Genomic DNA, 25,018 nt, shown 5'->3' on the forward strand with positions numbered 1-25,018 from the left:
TCCGGATTTAATGATGTATGAAAAATCTCAAGCATTCCTATATATGAAATGATGTTAATTTTTCTAATCAAAGTGTTTAATTCAAAAGCTAGAGCATAGCTGTTCTTTGTCATTACAAAATTTAATACTGTTTGTGTGTCTAAGAAATTTTTTCCAGACTATATTTTTGCAAACAATGAGGATTCAATCTAAATCAGATCTCTATTTCTAATATACAAATGCACTACTAAATCAGTTCAAAGAAACCATGTTAAGAGTAAAGGATTTTATGATCCTAATCCCATTCCTTTAGCTTTTAAACCTCATTAAAAAATCATAAAAGCTTTTCAAAGCACATGAATTCATTTGACAATCTCACCCCAAAGACTCTCGGACTGAAACAAGAACACTCAAGTTAGGCATCTTTACTTCCCACTAGTCCCTATTTTACTTTGAAAGCATTTCCAAAATAACCAGTGAAAAAACAAACAAATGATGATCAGATGGTATTTAGAGTCATTCTATGCAGAGAACTGGACATTACTTCAAAGATCTCTGTCTCTGACCTCAGGCAGGGATATAACCAAACAATTCAAAACGGAGTTTCTCTACACTGTCACTGCAAATTGATTTAGAAATTGCCTTATAGCTCTTCAAAATGTTTAGTACCACTTCTCATCAAAAGATGTTTCTTGGGCCTAACATATATCCAACTGAAGTTTAAATTCACCTCTTTGAGTTCTCTCTCTGGGAAACAGTGCATCAGTATCCTTGATTAATTCGCTCCTTTTCTTCAGACTAAATTACCCCTTGAGCCATTCTTCAGAGATGTGATGATAATCATTCAGCATTTCTCAAGAACTTAAATGATCACTAGCAAGACACTTGGTATGCCAGTTTATGTCCTTTACCAATTGTTTCAGATCTTGTCAATAGAGCGACTTCCAAATAATAAACATCCTTCCCAAATTTAGTCGTAGTTTTAAGACTTCCTAGAAGGGAACTAAGATTTATACAGTAAAGTGTTTCAGTAACATTAATGTTCATAAAAAATCACTGGAGAGCTTATTAAAACACAAAGTGCTAGGTCCCACCCTCAGAGTTTCTGATTCATTAGGTCTGAAATAAGCCCCAGGAATGTGCACTTCTAACAAACTTTCTAGTTAATGTTGATGCTGCTGGTGTAGAGACCATTTTTGAGAATCTAAGACAGTGGTTCTCAATTTTGGTTTCCATTAGAACAACCTGGAGTGCTTTTAAAAAAAAACCTCAAATCCAGGCCCTATTCCTACAATTGATCAAACAATTTAACCCGTCTAGCTGAGACCAGTACTTCCCCCCCTCCTCCAAAACTCCCCCCGGAGGAGAAAGCTCACAAGACAGATTGGCAATAAAATATCTGGGGAAAGTGCCAACCTTTTAAATCTTCCTGAAAGTTTCACTAGATGTCTAGAGTGGTGCCCCTCTCCACAGACTACCAGTAACAGCGACCACCTGTTCCGTGAGCCCTTCAGAGACCCGAGACCCAGGTGTGTGAGGCAGCAGAACAGGGAGTCCCTGAGCTGTAGGGATTTGTAGGGTGGACTTGAGGAGGAATCAGAGACAACAGAGCCCAGCTGAATCAATCATGTGGGCTGAAGTAATGAGGGAAAATTTTGCAACACGTTTGAAAAGAAAGCAATGAATGAAATACTCACTGTAAATGAAAATTCAACACCAACTAGCAACAGCATCTAGAGGGGTCCATGGAGAAGCAGGAGTCAAATGGATTCAGATATTGAGTTTATGGTGTTATATAGTATCTTCCACAGTTCCTAGCACATGGTGTGCAACAAATATTTGTACAGTAAATAATTGAGCATATCAGAGTGCAGAAAGAAGTACAGTCAGATGTTAGGCAGGGTGTAGCTAAGGTCATAGGCCTTTCCTGGGAGAGGCCAGCACTAAGCTGCATGTAGATGGGAAGGATTCGGGCTATTCTGCATATTCTCAATATTAACGGCTTAAAAAAACAATAGGGTTCTATTTCTCATGATTTACTTCATGGGATCGACTGGTGCAAGAGTGGCTGGAATGTCCAGAACGCCCTCATTCTTCAGGCTGGTGGCTGGAGCTGGCTGCTGGCTGGCTCTTCCAGTGTGACTTCTCATGGCTCTTCGAGGGTCCTCACATTGTGTAGTTGGGTTCTAAGATGGTGCCTTCCAAGCACAAAGGTGAAAACTGCAGTTCTTGTATGGCCCAGCCCTCAAAGTTACACAGTGTCACGTCCACCACATTTTATCAGTCAAAGGAGTCACACAGCCAGCCTGGATTCCAGACGACAGAGGAGGGGAAACGTGACTTCTCAATGGGAGGACTGGTAACAGATATACAGCCCGGCTTAACTTACCCTGCTCTTCCTGCCCCCAAATGATTTCTACTCCTTCCTCCTACATGCAAAGCAACACTCACCTTCCAAGCCCCTAAAAATTTCATCTGACTATGGCATCAAGTTCAGGCTTGAAGTCCAGGATCTTGTCATCTAAATTAGGTCTAGGAGGCTGTGGGACAGCATTCTTAAGGTCCTTAGAAGCCCTGTTATCTAGCAGAGAAGGTCCAGGAGGCATGGCCTTACATCTTTCTGAAGTCATAATACAGGGTCTTACAGCAAGGCCCTGGGTTTGTTTGCACCGTGAGATTAAGTTTTACTGGCAGTAGTGCTCTGGATCTGATCTTTCGACCTGAGGCCATTTCTTACTTTGACTACCTTTTGCTGGGTGGAAAAGCTGGGAATGAAGAACAGTTTTATTTACAACCCTAGACAATTCTGGGTGGGAAATATATCCTCTCAAGTCTGTTTAAAATCTGAACAGTCTCTTCTTTAATTCATCTCTCTCTTGCAATACTTTGGTCGTGGTTAAAAAAAGTCAATTGGCACTTCCAGTATTTTTTTTTTTTTTTTTAAGTAGGCTCCATGCCCAGCATGGAGCTCAACACAGGGCTTGAACTCATGACCCTGAGATCAAGACCTGAGCTGAGATCAAGAGTTGGATGCTTAACCAACTGAACCACCCAGGTGCTCTGGCACTTCTGATATTCTGCTGGAAAATCTCCTAAGCTAGATACACAAATCCATTAGGTTCATTTCCCATCTTCCATGTTGCTGGGGGTGTCAGTCTGGTCAGTTTTTCTGTCAGTATGCAACAAGGGTACTGTTTTATATTCCCCAAAAGCAATTTCCTCACTGCCCTTCCAGCCACCATTAAAGTTGTCTTACTTCCCTTGAGACCTTCGTTGTTCCCTGGTCTCAAAGCCAATGCCAAATGTTTCCTTATGGTAGCACCTCACTTCTGGGTACCAATTTTTGTTTTAGTTCTTTATTGCCATGCAAAAAAACCATTCCAAAGCTTAGTGGTTAAAACAACCATTTGTCATTTCTCATGAATCTGTGGGATGATGAGGCAGATCTGTTTCACATGCTATGGTCTGGAATGGTGGGATGGTTGGAAGGTCTAGAATGCCTCAGTCACAGGACTGGCATTCGGGCTGTCTGCTGGTCTTGCAGCTCAGTTTAGGCTCATGAGCAGGGGCCCTGCCACTTCTCCACATTCATGGCTGGTTAGGCTTTCCCCCGGCAAGGTGGCTAAGCTCTAAGGAACACTGCAAGCACAGAATAGCAGAAGCTACAAATCTCTTTAATGTCCAGCCTTACGAAGTACTCTACACAACTTCTGCCAGACTCGAGGGTTCAAAAAAGGTAACCGGGGCTGGTCCAGATTTTGAAAGGGAAGGGAAACAGACTCCAACTAGAAAAATCACAAAGTATTTATAGCCATCTTTAATTCACCGTAGGAACTCAAGAACATTGAAGTAGTAGATACTACCATAGAAATGAATTCGTTCTTTGAGAGAAAGAATCAGTGATTGAAGAACAGAATCTCTCCCCTGGATAATATATCACATGAAGAAGAACTCTTAGACCAGAAAGAGCAAAGGGGGAGAGAGAAGCAGGGTCAATGAGATAAAGGAGAAGCACAGTGTTTCTGGAACGGAAATCAGTTGCAAGGGAAGAGTATGACATCATGGTCAATAACACAGAGAAACTAAAGAAGTGGTGTGTAACTACCATTCAGCAGTTTCTTAGCCAGAGCCATCCAGCGGTAATGGGTTTCCAAAACAATCATAAATAATATTCTAAATATTAGGAAAATTAATCATCTGAAGCCCCAGAAGACAGTTACTGAATATGACAATTAACAGCACAGGAATAACTCTAGAAATCCTAATTAATACTAATAATCTGAGTTACTCTGAACTTTAAAAAAAAACAAACATTGCTCTACTTTTCCTTATTTCTGACAGTTATGGAACACATGATTTATTTAATGCAGATGGTAACTGTCTTTCTAGGAAAAGGCTTCTCAGTTCTTTGAGGCATTTAGTAAGCTACTGAACTGTCTAGAATACATTTAAAGTGAAGGAAGTTGCAGTCACATTATAATATTAACACTGGCACATAAGCTACCAGTGGCTACATAATTCTTAGAATATGTAAGCAGAAGGCAACCTTGGACCCTCTCCACCATCTTCATTGTTTATAAAAATGTTTTCTTGACTTGCCCTCCCACCATCCACAGTAAGCACACCATCAAGTAGATCCAAACTCAGTTCCTGTGTTTGTGAATCTACCTGTTCTCCTTTTAAATGTCTGGCTGATAGCAGAGATCATTATTCCATTTGCTTCTCCCACTTCTCCCATAGGTGACCTACCTTTTACAAGAGCAGAATTATATGGGCTATCTAATCTAGGAAGAAACCATGGCGATTAGACTCTAACTCTACAAGTAAGAAAACTAAAGTGTAGAGATGTTTAAGTTACTTCTCTAGGGCATGGAATTATGGGCAAATTTCCTAATTTGAAAAGAACTGGGAAGTTGATAGCATTGATTCTGGCCACCTAGCCTAATTAATAATAGGCCTTCTTAAGGAAATAAACAGTTTCGAAACATGAATTTGCAAATGTAGTCCAGAATATTTCTATATTACAATTTTTAAACTATAAACATAAATCAAAATGAGATTTTTTTTTTTAGCTTTGGGACAAACCAGTGTACTCTAGAAATACTAAAAATATGGTTAAGCCACTCGTCTTAACCTTTCTCTAAAGTTAACATTTAAATACACTCAATTAGGGAGGCTAGGACTACAAAGGCATACCGAGGCAATATGACACCTTGTTTCTGCTTTCATGGGATTTACAATCCTATTGTAGAGAGAAGACATGCATAGTTGAAAGGATCAGTATGCCATGCTGTCACAAGGGCCAAATGGGTGGCATGATGGCTAAACCTAATAAGTATTACATTTGATTCTATACAAAGAAAATACCCCAAGAGAATGCATGGAGCATCCCTGACCAGTAGCACTTCTCAAAGAGAGGTCAGGATTTTAGTCTGTAGGATAACTACCACACATCTGGTGGAGGTCAAAGTGTTCAGAAAATATAGATGTGCAAGACAGAAAGATCCTTGCTCTCAGGGACCTTACTGAGGAAGAAGGAAAGAGAGAAAACCAAATATATAAACATGATAAAATCAGAAATGCCATGAAGAACATAGAGCTCCTTTAGATTGGGCAGTTAGGGAAAGCCTCTTTAGATCTGAACAGAGTCAGACATGCAATGATATTGGGGAAGCTCATTCCAAGCAGAAGGAGCAAGAAGCTTAAAATAGGTGCAGATCAGAAGGGAGGCCACTCAGCTGGGATGTTAGGAGCCTGGGGAAAGCAGAAAAATGAGAGGGCCTGCAGGCCAATATACAGAGTTTGGATAATAAATAGTTCAGGAGGAATGGAAAAGCCACTGAAGAGCCATAAGTAGAGAAGCAGCTGATCTGTTATTAGTTTTTTTTTTTTAATTTATTTTTTAGAGAGAGGAGTGGAGGGGCAGAGGGAGAGAGAGAGAGAAACTTAAGCAGACGCCACACAGAGTGTGGAGGTCAATACGGGGTGCATAGGCCCATGCCGGGCTTGGTCTCATAACCGTGAGATCAAAACCTGAGCCAAAACCAAGAGCTGGATGCTTAACCGACTGCACCACCCAGGCACCCCTGATACTAGCTTTTAAAAATTCATAGTCAATTCAATGAATCAGCAGGGATATGTGGATATACTCAAGAAGTCAAAGGATCTATACTTTCATCTGTAAAAGAAGGGTGTTCACAATACACAGAGGACAGACCCAATGTCCTCACCACTGCTTCACCTGGATTATATATGTTCAGAGCTGGGCAACACACTTTTCAAGACATGTGTCGTATTCACAATACTAGAGAGTCATGCTACTTAATACAGTGTACAAATTAATTGCTCATTATGTCAAAGTCAGAAGCTCTGCCACAGAACTAATTTAAGATTAATCTTCCACAACTATAAAAGATAAATGATGTTTGTACAAAGCAACAGATATGGAGCTTGTTTATTTCTGACATGTAATCTGGGAAAGCATGGCCATTGTTTATTTATGGAAACATGGCAAACCAATTCCCTGCATAAAAAACACTACCTTCAACAAAAATCAGAAAAATATAGACATGGAGTCATGGAGTCTAAGTCTGTCATAGACATTATTTTCCTCAGATCTTTAAGGTTTAAAAAAATGACAAATATCAAATGCACACAGACATATACTGTGCAACATACAAGACCAACAAAGGACCGGAAGAGGCCATTTTACCAAAATGTATACAGATTTAATTTTCTTTTTAACTGGTTTAAATATATCAAAAGGATTTTATGCAAAAGGTCTGTAGGAATAATAATCTCTTTTTACATACTAAGTATTCAGTATTTGCCCCAAGCTACCAATGTAATAGTAATTATCTTTACCATGTGTTCACAATTCAGAATGTCAATCTTACCCTATGAATGCTGGTCAACCGGAAACTCTGCAATTAGTTTCTATTTGAAAAATTCCTAAAGAGAAATCATAAACATGTTGTTACACTTTACTCATCACAGGACTGCAAGACAAGTTATCCACTTACGTGGTTCTAAGATTTCCAAAATCTATAATAACTTTATGAAACATACAACTTAAAAAGTGAGTGTTATTATAGAGGTCACCTTCTGATCTCCTGCAAAGGCTGTCAACTAATACCCAGGGAGAGACACAAATCACTGTCACATTTAATGTCATCACCACAGCAATTTATAAGGCATAAAATATGAACATTCAATTTTTAATTAAGAATGAGATAAGCATTATATCTCAGGTACCATTCATTTTATAAATAATTTAAAAACCCATTGAAAATATTTGTGTTTCTTATATAAAAAAGGGGGAAACATGGGGGGGAATATTTGGGATAGTTTCTCTTTCCAGTTTTTATTGTTGCTGTTTTCAGGGTTTTTTGTTGTTATTTGCTGTCCTGCTATTTGACACAATTATGTCACTCTAAACTTCAGTGGCACAATATTTTTGCCTCTTATTATTTATCATACACTTCCTTAATGTTGTTACAGATTCTCCAAACAACATTTTTTTTTAAAGGATTTTATTTTTAAGTAATCTCCACACCCAGCTCACAACCCCTGGATCAAGAGTCACATGCTCCACTGACTGAACCAGCCAGGCACCCCTCTAAACATCATTTTTGATGGAAGCATAATAGTTCATACATAGATATGTCATAGTTTACAAAATTATTTCCCTATTGAATCTTAGATTTTCCCTTTTTATTACTAACAATAGTGTAAACATCCCTGTACTCTTGTTCATATGATTTCCTTTGCAAAGATCTCTAAAAGCGAGAGTAATGGGCCAGAGGGCATAAACATTTTAAGGTCTCTGATATATAACAACAAATTATTTATTAAGAAGGTTATACTAATTTTCTGATCTATAAACAGTATACGAGTAGTATCCTTACCAGATGTCAGGATCATCATTAAATAATAAAAACAAACAAAAAAACCTTGGCTAATTCCATCCCAAATTATCTTATTGTTTATTTTGCATTTCTTTGATGGGGTTGAGTTGAATGCTTTTCAACGTGCTTTACTAACAAGTTTCGGTCTTCTTTTTCTTTTTTTTTTTAATATTTTATTTATTTATCTGACAGAGAGAGAGAGAGAGCACAAGCAGGGGGAGCAGCGGAGGGAGAGGGAGAAGCAGGCTCCCCACAGAGCAGGGAGCCCAATGCGGGACTTGATCCCAGGACCCAGGGATCAAGACCTGAACCGAAGGCAGACACTTAACCGACTAAGCCACCCAGGTGCCCCTCATTCTTCTTTTCTACTTAACATTTACCTACACCAGAGGAATATTTTGCTGAGAAGATATAAGCGTAATGAAAGCTCCCTCCTAACGACAACTTGTCATCTCAGAGTGAAGCCATTGCTGCCAAGTAAAAAAACAACAAAATGTAGCTCAGTTTCTTTATCCAGGCTAAAACCAAACGGCTCAAAACTAATTTTAGAAACGATAGCATAAGTTATCACCTTTCTCCACAGCTGCAAACAAAAGTACAAGTTAGAAAAATAAAATGTGAAAATACTAAATGACAAAGCTTGTTAGGATAGAATAAATAGTCCACGCGAGGCAGGCAAACCCAGGACTCGACTGCCAGGGTAACGCGGCCGGACCCAGCGGCCGACAGGCTGTGGCGTCAGTGGCTTTTCTAGCTTGCGATGCTAATGAGTGTTATGAAACTGGTATTACCTACCCCCACAAAAACATTTTCTCTCCCCACTGGCAGGACACAAGGCATGTTCATTTTCACTTAAAAAGTCAATTCCAAGAGAATCTTAAAAATTCTATTCTGGAAGATTTGGAGATGACAAACATAATACTAAGAATTCCCTTTCTCAAAGAAGAGCTCCCTTCAAAAGGTTCCCAGCGAAGGACATACAAGGGAATACTTTCAAGTGACTGTGGATTAAAGAACAATAGGGGACAATCAACTATGATAGAAAAACAAGAGGCCCCCTGCCTTTTGCTTTGAAAATTGAGAAGTCTGGATGCTCTTATTTCCTTCTGGTCAGTAGAGATAAGGGAGATTGACCAAAAAAAAAAACTCCTTTGTAGTTAAGCAAAGAACGGCTCTAAAACTCTGGAATCTGAGAATGGCTCTCCATTGGCGTGAATTTGTGTCTTAGTGATGGTTAAATAAAATCCTTCCCTTTAAGGGTTAGCCAGAAATCAAGAATCTTTGCCTAGTAACTTGATCTCATTTTGTAAGTCAGATATGGCAAGAATCATTGCAATATCACACTTACTCATCCTGCCTCGAGCAATGCTGTAAGTTTAAGGCTTTGGGTTATATAAAGTTAAAGTAGCCTATTTCATCAGTTTGAAAAGTTCAAACTAGGAATACCAGATGTACTTAAAGGAGAGACATTTCATTTCACCGTTGGTCCCACCATGGCATCAGCTCCAAAAGCCACCTTGACCTCCACAGCCTGAATTCACTGCTCCTCCATCCGTGTTCCTACCACATTAACAGTTCTCTTACACTGTTTTATAGCATATAATAAGCTATTGCCCCAAGTTCCTTGAGCGCTGAGGCAGCATCTTATTTATCTACATTTCTGGGATCTATCCCAGTGTCTCTTTCCAGGGCTAGATTAAAAGCCTGGATGTTACGACAGTTTCCATGTACAGACATCCACGGGGTGCTGAAAACATCTCTGGAAACTTAACTAAATGAAACAAAAATAGTATCCACCAGAACTATTCTCAGGGATTGTAGAGAATATGGTTGGAAGGAAAAAGAAGGGGTCTGCTATTTTTCTTCTGATCAGTTGAGATCCTAGGAACTGGCAGGAGAGGGATTTGAGGGATTTGGCTACCCCCTGCCCTCTTATCTAGGGTTTGGTTTTTCCTCTTAAAAATGTTGTGAACAAATATTTAAAGGACAACAGTCTGAAGTGGCATCAAATCATCAGCCTGCCCAGGGTAACAAATTATTAGCCTATCTCTTGGACCCCCATATCTCAATCCTGCCCCTATCCCTACCATAAATATTTAGTAAATAATTACTGAGTGAACCAATAATACTAGATCAGGTTTTACCACCCAGCTAGAAACCAAGGGTATGGAGGAAGAAGGCCTGGCTCTCTGAATGACCTATAAACACAACTGGTACACACACACAATGGGTCTGGGAAGGCGGGAAAGCAGAGCAGGGGGGAGAGAACCTCTGGCATTTCCATCACTCCATGAGAGGTGCAGAGATTCAGAAGCAGAGGCAAAGCTTTCACCCTTCAGGAAGAAAGGAGAAAAAGTCATACTTTTCAATGTAGCCACCAAACATGACATCTCAGAAATCTGAACGGAGAACTGCTGTCAAATTTAGCATGACTGGCTGCATTCTAATGACGGTGAGTCATTTTGAATCAGTGATGGATCGCTGGATAAATGCTACAGCATTCCTAAATGACCTTAATATCTTATCAAATTATGATTTCACAATTCTTTTGTACAAGCTAAAAGTACATTGCGACAGGAATCATGCCAAGACCAGGGGAAGTATCAAGTTTTCACCCCAACAAGGATGGTGTGTATCATGCTGTTCTGTGAGCCCTTTCCCTCTCCACCTTCCCCTAAGACCATGGGCTCAGGGAAGGCAAGAACACTTCTTGTCTCCTCAGGGTCCCACCAGATATTAGGTGCTCTGTAAGTTTTATAATTCTACAACTCCTGTGAGCTATGATCAAGCTGAAAATATTATGTACCTCTGGATGGTTTCAGTCTCCTAAATCAGTAACATCTGATAGCAATCACTATAAAGAATGTATATCCAGTAGAACATTTCCTTAACCCAATGACAAATACCAAATTGCCATGCACTGAAAACCAACCTAGTGTTTAGGCCGACTTAACTTCTGACTTGAAAATATAAAGGTTTAATGCTCACCAAGTATTAAAACCGTTGAACACAAAAGATGTTTAAAATGAACGCTGCTACCCACTCTACCCCCCAAAATCAGTAGTTGCTTCATACTTCATGCTTCTTCAGCATTTAGGGAGTGCTGATAGTTCTATTATACTGCCATTAATCCGCATCACAAAGAGCTGGTTAGAGGCCTTCCTGCCTCTCTCTTTGAGCTCTTAGAAGAATACAGAGTACGGGACAGCTGGATAGGACCTAACACACAAAACATTCTTAGTAATAGCTATATGCTGAATTAAAAAGGTAGAAGGAGATGGAAAAGGGAAGGCTAACATTTACTGTGTATTTAGTGAGGTACGTATTATGATCTCAGCTCTAAAGGTGAGAACGTTGAGGACTGGAAAAATTAAACTTGCTCAAGCTCACAAAGCGAACCTTGAATTCACACCAACCAGCAGTATGAGCCATCTGCTACACCGCCTCTCCAGTGAACTATATAAAAAGGAGTTTTATATAGAACGTGGCATCTCTCTTTAAAAAAAAAAATCTACAATCTATCTTTTAGAGGAACCAAAAGACATAATCTAAAAATCAGATCTATATAGGTTTCCTAGCTCACTACTCAGTAATGAGTAGGAAATTTTATTGTAGTTAAATGAGTAGTTATTTTAAGAATTAAATGAGGTGGAGGCACCTGGGTGGCTCAGATGGTTAAGCAGCTGCCTCCATCTCGTGAAACAGAATCAACAAATCCTCCCTCCATCCTGCCTGCCTCTATTATATAATTAAGATAGACATGCTAGATAGCCAGAGCAAGGGTGCATCCTGCAGGCACAGCCTCTTACAGAGAAACATGCCCCCAGTAATATAATAAAAGGAGTAACAGGTTTAATCTGTATTTAAATGATATTTTACAAGGCTTTTCTTCTTGGTTTTCCTATTAAAATGTGGTTAAAATAAATTAATACCATATCCCCTACATACAACATTCTTTCTGAATGACTTAATAAAGAAGTATCACATGCCTTCAGTATGTTAGTTACTTTTAATATGTTAGTTACGTTGTTAGGCCTAGTTCTCATTATAAAACTCTTATGAATGTTTGAGAAATCTGGAAGGGAACGCAGCAAAATGGTTAAGGTCCGATTGAACTCTAACTTTGTCATTTACCACCTGCTTGATGTTAGATAAGCTAAGTATCAATTTTTTCATCTGTAAAACAGGGACATTGCAGTTATTTTAAGAATTAAATGAGGTGGAGGCACCTGGGTGGCTCAGATGGTTAAGCGGCTGCCTTCAACTCAGGTCATGATCCCAGGGTCCTGGGATCGAGCCCTACATCGGGCTCCCTGCTCAGCAGGGAGCCTGCTTCCGCCCCTCCTCCCTGCTCATGCCCTCTCTCCTCAATAAATAAACAAAATCTTAAAAAAAAAAGAATTAAATGAGGTAACCATAAATCAAATGCTTAGCACAGCAGCAGGTACAAAGTAAGCACTCAATAATGGTAATTTATTAACAGAGTAGCAGCTTTATCTAAAATTAATCCTTTAAAGGTTGGCTTTAAAGTATTAGCCTGTAAAGAGAAACCAGATTGGTTGTCAGGGGGTTTCCTTCTCCACCTAAATGAGTGATTTCCATGCCAGGTTTTGCAATATATCACATGATTCCAGTTACTAGAAAGTGTTGTAAAACATAAACGTAACTTACCTCAATTATTTAATATATGGCCCAGAGGGAAGACAGTGTTGTGAGGCCAAAACAATACAAGCTGATGCAAAACTAAGTTACCCCCACTTTCTGATGCAGTGCGTGTCTTCCCAGTCAAGATCCATGCTGCAGGCAAGTCAGATATCGCCAATGTCACCCAAGCAAAGGCCATGTTTTAAAATCCATAGTTGCAGAACAGTGTGCATGAACTTAATGTCACAGAACGGTACATTTAAAAATGGTTTAAGATGATACATTTTATGTTATGTATATTTTATCACAAAAAACCCTATAATCATGTAAAACAAAAGCTGTTCTGACTGCTTAAAAATGAACATAAACGGATTACACAAATCTAATATACAGTGGGCCCCGATGTACTGGAAGGCATACTGACAGATAAAAAATATGTTTACTATGTCAAATTTACTTTACCCATAATTCCTAGATTATAATAAATACTATTTAATTATCAATTTTGTTTGTTACCTTGAATTAGAAGGATCTGGCTGTGTGAGAGAATATGATCCTACTAATTTGTCCAGAAAAGGCATAGATCTTCTTTTCTACTAGAGAAATAGCCATATATGAAGCTAACACGTTCAAAAATCTTCTATTTAACTATCTAGGTAAGCACACATATGAGATCTTTTTCTCCCTAAAATAACCACTGAAGCACCCACATGTTTACAAAACTCACCAATAACTTTATATGGGTTTGAAAAGTACTTGAGCCTCTTATTAATCTTTTATTAAGAGGCCAATCTAGAGGAGGCATCAAGGATAGCCTAATGTGAAGGAGGGCTGGGGGAGGCGCAGATGGCAGGCGGGGGAGTAGAGGGAGATGGAGTGTGTGTTAGGAAGTAATTAAAGAAGAGCAATCATAACCCTTTCCATTAGTGATAGCAGACATACTTACTGGGCACTTAACACTCATCAATCAATCAGTCAATCAATTCCTGAGACTCTCATAATTATGAACTCATTTTTGTAGGATTGCCTTGTTACTTCCTTGGGCTCTGGATATGTGGGGTGGAAATGACCATCCAATGCACAAGAGGGTAGAGGTAATGATCCATATCAAATGAGAGCTAATTTAATAAGAGAAATCACAGCTCTGCCTCTCTGTAGGGCTATACTGGAGGAGAATGAGGGAATACAGGAATGAGACTGGATGTTCAAATGAAGGAAAGTCACCATCACAGTGACAGAGGGAAGAATCAAAACCACAAGGCAGCATGGCTTAACAGAAAGAACCCCTGACTAGGTGTCAGGAGACTCAATTTTTACTCCCTACTTTCTACCGATCCAACAGTGTAACGTTGAATGAGTCACCTCGCCTTATCTGACTTGACTTTCCTTACTTGTCAAGTTGGAGGGAAAGCCAAATGATCGATAGACCTTCCACTTCCAACATCCCACTGTCCACTGAGTTGATTAATTGCAGCTGGAGCTGGGGGATGCTTAATCTGAAAACACTCCTCTGGAGTGGCAAGAATTGAACAGGGATTTAAAAGAAAATGGTGACAGCACCAGGGCAAACACGAATTCAAAGACAAACAGTGTAGGTTTTCTTAGAAAGAGCAATGAATGGTCTATAATTGGCTACTCATAAATCAGTCTTGCTAAAAAGAGAATAAAAGTAGGTCATAGCAAGAGAAGAAGGTCATTGGATCAAACAAAGTAACAAAAGCGCTGATTTTGATTGAAAGTAAAAAGGTAACTGGGAACCATGCAAGGGTCCTAATACAAACCTATCCCTTAAGAACTGGGGTTCACCAGGATTCAGTCTTTGGCCAGTAGCTTCTCTGCTCACGCACAGGCGTTCCTCAAGTGACATCCCCTACTCTAAAGGGTCATCCACCACCTCTATGTAGGTGATCCCCAAAGCTACAGGGTAAGCCCTGCTTTCTAGCTCTGAGCCTCAAAATCATCTCCCAAACATCTTCCTGGCTATCCACTGAGATGTGTGGAAGCAACTCACACTCAGCACATCCCAAACTAAATCCACCATTTCTGCTCACACCTACACCAAACTCGCATTTCTTGGATCTCTGAATGTTGGTAGCAACATCAAGACTAGACAGCTGAATGATGCTGAAGGTTGATAGCAATGTCAAGAGCTCAGGCACCTGCCCCCCATTCTTCTTTCTATTCCCTCAAATTTACCCGTTCTTGCCTTAAACTAGCCCCTTCTGCATCCCTGTCTTGGGTGAAGCCTGCTGAATCTTTGGGGAAGACAACCGAAATGTCTTCCTCACTTGCCCTCCTTGGTCCCATTTCCAAACAGCAGTCAGAGAGTCCTTTTTAAAACATCAAACCCTCCTGATTTTTGTTGTTGTTGTTGTTATAAAGTCAAAATAATATCCCAGGGAGGGTTCGGGAGGCCTGGCAATGGAACGTGATGGGAGCAAATGCTATCCGGCTTCTCTTGCTGTCTTATTGGCTCTTGCTATGTCCTTCCCAGGAATGCGAGGGCTTGACTCCAAAAGGCTGGGCAGATTGGGTCACATAGTCTGTGATCATCTCTCACTTGAGACTAGCTGGACTAGGAAGAAAGGATGCTTCACCCTATGGCTCACTGTGGGCACTCATTCAACCTGACAAGTCAGGTATGCCCCAACTCCTGCTCATGCTGCCTGTGTCATGGATTCAGATCCAGTTGGGACTAGTGCTGTGAGAAGCAATTTTTAAAGCCTTTAGCTCTGTTTCTACCTACATGTTACTGGTGTCTATGCTCCCAGATATTGGGCATTTTTACAGAAGTTTTCTCCTCCTCGGTCAGCAGCAGTCATTGCTACAGTAGTCAATTCTGGGATAGAGAGTGATTGCTCATCCTGCTGATGCGTTGCCCTGTAAATGTTCTGGAGTCGAGTTAGGTGAGTGCAAACCATCCAATTTTTATTTATTTTTATATCTCCTATTCCCTCAACCCTGGGGCCCTGTTGCTCATCAAGTGAAGCCTCAACTCTCCATTCCCCCCCACAATCACGAATTCAAGGCCGGGGCTGGTTTTCCATGGAGGCAGTGTGGAAAATGTGCACTTCGAGTCCCCAGCCTGCCTCCACCACCATCTGCATGGCCTTAAGCAAATCAACTCATCCAACCCAGGCCTCTAGTCCTCACCTTTACAATATGGACAACTATAGAGGCCCTGAGGGTTGATATTGGTGGTAAAATAAATATTGTGGAAGTACTTTGGAATCATTAAAATGGCATATAAATGTAAGGGTGAACTCTTATAAAGAAAGCCATTTTTTTTTTTTTTTTTTTTTGCTGGTAAAGTAATTTTAAAAGAGGATGCCTTTGGCCTTGGAATATTATCTTAAATCAAAACAAAACAACCCATGAAGTGAGATTTATTTATACCACTTTCGTTCCAAGGAAACAAAACAGCGAGTGTTACAAGGTCATTGACATCTCCTAACATTTAAGTCCCACTATAAAAGTCAAAAGGAATTTTTCCAAAAGGCCCAGGGGTCCAGGTAGAAATATGTAGCCCAAACACAGAAGTGCACAGTGAGAAGACAACAAACGTAAACAAATTCTTTTCTAAATCAACCTTGCAATATTGGACTGATAATGGACCACTTATATTCTGTCCATTGGAGAAAGAAAAGAAGAAAAGATGACACAACACCCACAGCCTCTGGCTCCCAATGCCAATGAAGGGCAGCCATGCCTATGTGCCCAGCCCAGAGAAGGCCTTTTGAAACATTCCAGTCAGCTGACGTTGCTTATCTCTTCCCTGGAAGAAGGTGTGGGGGGAGTGAAGCATCCAGCAAGAGCATGAGCAGAGAAAGAGGTCAGTTTTGAAAGCTCTTCTGGCATCTACATTTCCCGTAAAGAGTCCACGTTCACCTTCATGTTAAATCAGTGCTTCATGTTTGCAACTTGGATATGGCTCCTGGTCAAAATCACTGACTTCTATTTGCTCCTCTGCTGGAGCAGAAAATATCAGGTTTACATTTCGAGTAAACATGGTGAGGTGTCTTTTTTCTGACACCATGTGGGTGCCCTACCATGCAGTCCTATTTTGACACTAACTACCTCGAGTCAGTGTGAGACTCCAACAGGTTTAAGGGCTCAGTCCCACAAAGCTGCCCCCACTTCAGACACCAGTTGTAAGTCCTAGGACCCTGAAAACCCACTCTTCTGTCTGACTTGGTCATCAATCCAAGGGTTTCCATAACTCCCTCCTTAAATTTGATAATTCACTTGGATGACTCATAGAACTCAGGAAAACACAAACCAGCAGGTTTGTTGCAAAGGATACAACTCAGGAACAGCCAAATGGAAGAGATACCTAGGGCATGGTACTTGGTGGTAGTCTTGGTGGGGGAGGCGGAGGTGGGTATGGAGCTTCCATGCCCAATCTGAATATGCCAACCTCCCAAGCACCAATCGGGAAGCTCCCCAAGCCCTATCATTGAGGAGTGTTTATGGAAGTTTCATTACACAGGCATGGTTGATTAAATCACCGGCCACTGGCAATGAAAAATCTCCAGCTCTTCCCCCCTCCTCAGAGGTCAGGGGTAGATTGAAAGTTCCAACCCTCTCATCACATGGTTGGTTCTTCTGGTGACTAGCCTCCAACAGGAAGCTCTCTATGGGCCCACCAAGAGTCACCTCATTAGCAAAATCTCAGGTATGGTTGAGAGGTGCTCATTATGAGTAACAAAAGATGCTCCTATCAGGAAATTTCAAGGGTTTTCGCTCTGTGCCAGGAACCGAGGGCAAAGACCAGATACATATTGTACAACCTGTAGCATAGAACCGCATAAGAAGAGCCACACCTGAGGACTAATTCTCATTTAAAACAGTTGCAATTTGAAAGAATGCAAAGCAGTTCACTTAGAAGGTCAAACTCACCTTCAAGGGCCCAACCAGGACCGTCATTAAGCCTCTGATTTCCCCAGTCAATGACTTACATTCTTCCTAAGGAAAGCCTTCCCTGACCATTCTGACCAAGCCCATCACAATGAGCTCTTTTAGTTTTCCATCCCTCGCTTTCACAGTGCTCACCACACACCCTCAATGCAGTTGTTCAATTAAAAGTTTCTCTTCCACTAAACTACAAGCTCTGAGGTCTGGTCTACATGAGTCATGCTGTATCCCCCTGTGTTCTTACAGGCAGAAGCTGCTATTAAACATTCAATGAATGGATAAAAGAATTAAGATTAGACCCCCTTGTTGGAGCAAAGACCATAGCAACTTCCTACAATCACCACATCATCTTGTCTTCAATTCTCCAAATTCCATTTGACATGCAAGGGCCCCTGAGTCATTTAGCAGATTCAAGCCCTATCGGCAAAGAAGAAAGATTTAGCTCAGCCATGGCATTAAGAATAATTTCAGGTCATTCAAGGCATACTGAAGTGAGAGAGTAAGGTCAGGCTCTAAAAGAACCCACAGATAATGAATAGGAATCAGGTAGAATGCCTACATTGCAAAGGTGACAGTGTTTCTGCACACTAGGTTGGCTTTGGGCTTCAGACCCTTCATTTGTTGTTAGCAAAGCAGGGAAACCATGTTCCCTCTGGGAATTTTAGAGTTTTGATGGCTTCTCAGGAGACAAAAGTCACATTCCCCATCTCGAAGTTTAACACATGACTTCTAAATCAGGGTGGGGCTTTGTCTGGCTCAGTGACAAATTCAGCTGCCTAACAAGCATAATCTCTGAGTTAGTGACCAAAGTTTCTCCTTTGTGCACAACAAATGAATCTACAGTTATGTCTTAGCAACCAAACTTGAAAGGTGGAAAGATTGTACCAAGAAAGCTAATGGTGTGTGTTTTTTTCTCCTCTGTCCTTTTTTTCTTCCCCTTACCACACACAAGAAATAATATTTTTCCATTCATATTTGACACCACCATCTGTTTTTATTGTGGAAAGTCTTACCCATTTAAGGAAAGCCACAACTTAGCTGCTGCTAGTTGAATGGATGTAGAAATAAAGAGGACCCTATGTACCACCAACTGTGTCATGGCCAGAGATGGGACCCCAAGAGAAAGTGTGATAGGATGTCATATCTTGCATCCACTCTGACACTGGGTGCATTTGACAGTCATGACCTTGCCTCTGCAAAGGTGCAAAGCATGATCCCTAATGTTGAAGGGAATAGAAGGGTGTGTGTCAGCCTCAGACATGACCCTCAAAAGGAGCTTATGCTTTAGTGAAATAAAGCATGAATACAAGAAAGCTCAAATGGATTACAGTTGCATCTTAGAGCAATATACACGAAAGGAGCCTAAGAGTTATGAGTGGGCCAAGAAAGATGCATAAGATTTATCTAGGTGTGAGGCAAAGGGATGAGGCTGAAGGGGCGAGAATTAATAATAAGGCACATAGTATTTTATGTGGAGGAATGGAGGAACAAATAAAGAAGGTAGGAGGATGCCAAGGTGAATTTTAGGAGTTAGTGAAGAGACATATACTGATGGAGTGGAATTTTTGAGATGGAAATAATGGAGAGAAGTAGATTAGGGTTAAATAGTAAAGTCTCCAATGTCAGGCTAAGAACTTTTCAAGACATAGCTCAGGTCTTATTAGTGCATGACTGACAGGCACCTGAGAAATGATTGTTTTAGAGTCACTTTATGTCAGTTTAATTTCACTTTTAGAATCAATAGCCAATATTTTTATGGGAACAGAAAGTAATTTAGATTTGATCATATAACCAGTAGGGAACCATTGACGGCATCTGAGCAGGGGAATGATGGAAAAAATACATTTAAAGGCATATTAGTGTGTATTAGGGAAATTAATTTGAAAGCATCAGGAAGAATTCATTGCAGGGGGTTTGACAACAAGAGCAGGAGGCCTACTTCTGTATTAGACTATATATCTGAACACCTCATAAAATAAAACATAAATGGACTGTAAAACTAAAATCTCAAGTAGAAAAATAGTTACACTTTAAACAAACTTTCAGGGGCACCTGGGTGGGTCAGTCGGTTAAGCATTGCTCAGCCAGGTCTTGATCTCAGGGTTGGGGGTTCAAGCCCCACATCTGGCTCCACGCTAGGTGTAAAACCTACCTAACAAAAAATTTAAACTTTCAGGTTAGCCAAATGATACACATGGACAAAACAATTATATTTTCAGTGAGCAGACTTTTCCTGTTTCACTGGTATTTTCAAAAGAGAAATGGATTTGATCAGTTGTTTTTTTTGTTTGTTTGTTTGTTTGTAACACTAGATGGTACCTGAATACTTTGGTGAAATTAGATGCTTTGGAGTAAAAATATCACTTTTAGAATTAATAGCCAAATACTTCACACAATGCTATAACACATAAGAACAGTCATTTTAAAAACACACACAAAATGGTGCCAGACAGACTAGTGGCCATGTGAAACACACCATAAGTAAGCCATCAGCTTAAGAATATACTGACTGGGCCCTTCTTTTGGAAAAATCCTTAGGCATTATGTCACTCACTATGCAATCAAGCGTCTGCTTAAAATCAAGTTACAATTACTCTAATTATGGGCCAACACTTCATTTGTTTCACAACTGGTGCCTAATCAAACAGTTCTGTAGACAACTTCACCACAAGGTAACTTAATTTCAGTGCCAAAGGTTTTTTTGTTTTTTTTTTTGTTGTTGTTTTTTAAGTTTTCTTTGGGCACCTGATTTGCCAGTTCAGGCGTCAGAAATCTTACTAATATAAAAATTACTACACGAACTAAATCAAAATCAAACCCAAATGCTTTCATCCATTACAAAACAATATTCTTCTTTCATAAATGCTTTATTTAAATATTTCCCAGCAACAGGCTTGTGTGGACAAACCAGGAAGTGAAACCAAGTATGATCACATTGTGAAAGCCGAGTAAAATGAAAGAATGCATTGGAATTAGCTGAGGCACTATTAACATTTCATTTGAAAGTCCATTCCTTTGGAAACTTCAATTTAATTAAAGCAGCAGTAAGAGGAATTTCAAAAGCATACATCTTCATTTTGTTGTTTGACAATTTCCCCAATATTCTATGCAAATGTCTTGTCCCGCAGCCAGGCTGGATCATCTGAAATGTGAGCACTCGCCCAGCCCGCCTAGTGAGTGGAGCACTTGGTTTTAAGCTAGCATTTTCCATTGCACTAAATCTACTCTGAAACAAAACAGTTACAAATCCTTAATGACTTGCTTTGGAGAAATGTACCCCTGGATTGTAAGGTAACGAGCAAATCCCACTTCTCCTATTTTGCTGGGGTTCCTATCATTCCCTTATCCTCCACAAATTAATGAATTCCCTGAAAACAGGAACTGTATTTTAGTGTTTGATTCATTTGTTTTTTAACTGAGTACTGAGACTCGGTGGTGCAGGCATAATAAGAGTTATGAGTACCTGATGGTTATTCTTACTGTCCAAGGAGAGTGTTATCCAGCAAGAGTTGCCAGTTGATATTTTGCTTCAAAGGCAGACACTAGGCAGAATCAGAAACTCCTGCACTCTACTGCCCTATCTCTTGTTCCCAGGAAATTGCCTGTGAGAGAGAGGCTAGAAGACACCCTTGCAAAAATGAGTTCTTATGTACTGATTATTATTCTTTATTTATATTAATTTTAAGTATGATTTGAATAAGTTTAATATTATAATGTTATATTTTTGGACATTTCTTAGCAATTTTAATAAATAGTTCCTGGAGGTACCTATGACCTTATCAAGTGATCAGGTACCCCCTTCATTGCACAAACACATTGCAAATGTGAGTATCAGCACCACTCTGCAGATGAAGCAGACACACTCCTGCTACATGTGACAAGGAAACCGAAAACGAAAGAGAAAGGTGAATAATTACAGGCAGGGATAGACAAATCCACTGGCACGTACACATGTGCACAGAAACATACTGTGTGCGTATGGATGTGTCACAGTAGGAAAATTATGTGGGTTGTGAATTCAACAAACATTTGAGAGCCTACTCTGTGTGAGAACTGTTACTCTTAAGAAGGTGAGGCAACTCTGCTGCTGGGGTATAAAAAGTTTGCAGAGATAGCCTAGGAGTCAAATCCTGAGCTTGTTTATGGACCCATGAAAGAAGTTAGTACTGAGGCAGGCCAATTCCCTAGATGGGCTCTTTTTCTCTGGTCACCTTGTTTTCTTCCGGCTACTCTCTCACTCCCTGTATCAAATACTGTTCTCTCCTATCGTACCTGAAACTTTACACTTTTATTCATTGGATTCTCTTGATGGGAAAATTTATTTAATGTTTGCTATGGTGCGGGATGGATAAGATAAGAAGGAATAATAGTAAATGAGAATTCATTGTATTTTTTTAAGATTTTATTTATTTATTCATGAGAGACAGAGAGAGAGAGAGAGAGAGAGAGAGAGAGGCAGAGGGAGAAGCAGGCTCCCAAGGAGCAGGGAGCCCAATGCGGGATTCGATCCTAGGACCCTGGAATCATGACCTGTGCCGAAGGCAGACGCTTAACCATCTGAGCCACCCAGGCATTGTATTTTTGTATTTCGTCTTATATCTACCCTTAAAACATGCATAAAAGGAAGATGGGAAATATACATTAAGTGATTAGGCAACAGGAAAATATATTATCAAGATCAAATATCAGTATCAAAATATATTACAAATAGTATATAGTTGAAACAAAAATGAGATACATGTGCATGATGCTTTAAAGTTTATGGGGCATTTTTTCCCCATTAAGTCATTTAAATCATTTGCTCCACTTTATGATAGGGATACCAGTTCAGAGAGGAAAAAACAAGTTGCCTAGGACACGTTTTGTGAACAAGAGCTTGATCCCATAACTGACACCAACCATCATGTTCTTCCTACCATCCAAAGCTGCCTCGTACAAAGGTCAACAAAGTTATAGTTGAGGGACTAAAGAAAGCAGCCTGGGTGATGTGCATCTGAGCCTGTAGGGCTAGGCAGGAGCTGGATCAGAAAGAAGAACTCCAGTTGTAGAAGAGCAAGAACAGAGAGGTCTGGAGTTAAGAAGAGCAATAGGCAGCAGGTCACACTGAGGAGAGAATGTTCCTAGTCAGAGTGAGATGACTTCACAAATGAGTGATGTAGTGAGGACATTTAGGATTAAGATTCCAGAATGAAGAGTATGGCTTGACTTGACTCACAAAAGAGAACCATGAGAGATTCTAAAACAATGCAAGCCATGTTTCAGGAAGACTAACCTGGGGGTGGGGGGGTGCACAGAAGATACAAGGGGCAGGAGAAGAAAGCGAGACAGAATGAAGGCAAGAGAACCAGGTAAGGATCCTACTGTAGTAATTCAATAACTAAGTCGTGAAGACCTGAATGGGGGAGTGTCAGTGAAAATGACCAGGGATGAAGGAATTTAAGTAGTATTATGAGAGAAAACCTCACAAATATTGGCTGGTGGGAGAGATGTGGACAGGAAAGAGGATTCAAGCTGGGCTGGTAAAAGGTTTTTCATAAAGAACTAGTTAATAATCCAATATTCACTGGAAGACCAATGAGCAAGCACCTGAATTTTGCTCTTTCACTCTACCGAGGATAATTTATTAGCCTAATTAAGGTTTCAGACCTTTATAAGGGGTCTGGCATAGCTAAGTTTTGACTGAGTATTGCTCTCAAGAGTGAAGCCAGTAGGAAAGCTGAGCAAGATGAGGCGAAAGGACATTTAGGGTCAGGTCTTAAAGAGACATGGGCACAATGTCATGGAGTCAATGAGGGGTTTTATGCAAGGGAGTGACATGATCTGGTCAGTGTCAAATTTTAAGTTTAGAAATTTAGAATTTGCAGCTTTGGTGGTGGCATGGAGGAGTCATTAGAAGGGGAAATATACAATGTGGGTAGAGAACCAGATCAACAGTCCAAGGCGTAAAACAAGAAAGAAGGTTTGAACTAAGATGTGCCTAGATGGGAGGAGACGAGGGGATAAAAGCAAACAGTTTTAAGCACCTTCAGGCAGGTACTCTACTAAACAGTTTATGGACATGGATTCTAGGGTTACTCAGGTATTGATCAGAAGGACTTGGTGGCAGACTAGATGTTCAGGACCCCCAGGGCTCAAGGACAAGTGAGCACCCTAGTCTTGGCCAAGGGTCAATGGTGAAAATTTGTGGAGGAGAGTGATGAATGTGGTTTTTAAAACACTGAGTTTGCAGTACACTCTAGGGAGAGGGGGACATATAAATGAATTTGTTAGACTGCACATTTTTGGCACTGACTCTGGCTAATACTGGGTTTAAAAGCTTGATAACTTGGAAAAAATCATTTAAAATAAAAAACTTGGGGCACCTTGGTGGCTTAGTCATTAAGCGTCTGCCTTTGGCTCGGGTCATGATCCGAGGATCCTGGGATCGAGCCCCACATTGGGCTCCCTGCTCGGTGGGGAGCCTGCTTTTCTCTCTCCCACTCCCCCTGCTTGTGTTCCCTCTCTTGCTGTCTCTGTCAAATAAATAAAATCTTTAAATAATAAAAATAAAAATAAAATAAAAAACTTAAGGTAGCCTGGGTCTATCTCCTATAAAAAATTCATTTGTACCTTTCTTTCTAAATATTTCCATTTAAAGACAAAATTTTTATGAGGGCAATCAACTTGGACTAATTATATAAAGTTTGTATTTTGTAATACACACACACACACACACACACACACACACACACACAACCTCTTCACTTTGAATGGCTTCTACTTGTCTATCCAACTGGAGGTAAATAGGTTTGGAAGTAATCAAAGACACATGACAGTAATCAAAGCCTCATTGTTGTAGGGGCTCCAATGCCCTCCTGATCATGAATGGCCAACTCTCTCACAAAATATGTAAGGGCGTATGTTTCATTTTACTTCAGTGTTAAAAAAACCCTGCTACCTCTCTCACGGTACTACAATTTTCATTTGTGCTTTAAACTTACTGGTGGTAAAAACAGTGAATATATTTGGTTTATCAACAGAGTTAATAGAAACACGAAGGAATTCCAGTTGTGGTGTGTTTTGTATCTTTATAATTATCAATCTTTGCTAGCTTTGATAGAGTTGGAAAATGTATCCTTGGGGAATCTAATTCTATTTTTTTTTAAAGATTTTATTTATTTGACAGAGAGAGACAGTGAGGAAGGGAACACAAGCAGGGGGAGTGGGAAAGGGAGAAGCGGGCTTCCCACGGAGCAGGGAGCCCGATGCGGGGCTCGATCCCAGGACCATGGGACCATGACCTGAGCTGAAGGCAGTTGCTTAACCAACTGAGCCACCCAGGTGCCCCGGGAATCTAATTCTAGAGAATATTTCCTGTTTTGCTTTTCTCTAATTTATCTCTGTTTAATGTACTACAGAATTATTTCTTCTATTGTCTAGATCTACCCACCAGGCAGTAAGCTCCGAGAATGCAGGGCTTTTACCTGTAGGGTGCACTGAGTGAGGTATGCCCAGCACTTAGCCAGATAGTAGAAACTCAATAAATTATCCTGGAGTGATCAATCATAGTCCTGCGATTCTAATACTTCAAGAAT

At 40.2% G+C, this 25,018-nt stretch overlaps 1 protein-coding gene across 16 annotated transcripts in view; it reads right to left on the minus strand.

Moving 5' to 3' along the window:
- The window catches only part of LRRC8B (leucine rich repeat containing 8 VRAC subunit B), a 444,213-nt gene that overhangs the window by 54,127 nt on the left and 365,068 nt on the right, over positions 1-25,018 (minus strand). For 15 of the 16 annotated variants that reach the window (XM_073896363.1, XM_025872148.2, XM_025872147.2 and 12 more), the window contains one exon: positions 6,876-6,930. The exons of the other annotated variant lie outside the window; for it this stretch is intronic. The gene's annotated coding sequence lies outside the window, so the exon portion shown is untranslated. The remainder of the gene's footprint in view (positions 1-6,875; positions 6,931-25,018) is intronic. 16 annotated transcript variants of the gene reach the window in all.

Source organism: Callorhinus ursinus, unplaced genomic scaffold (genome assembly GCF_003265705.2).
Source record: "Callorhinus ursinus isolate GAN/ISIS: 27379988/994484 unplaced genomic scaffold, GSC_fseal_2.0 scaffold9, whole genome shotgun sequence".
Lineage (NCBI taxonomy): Eukaryota > Metazoa > Chordata > Mammalia > Carnivora > Otariidae > Callorhinus > Callorhinus ursinus.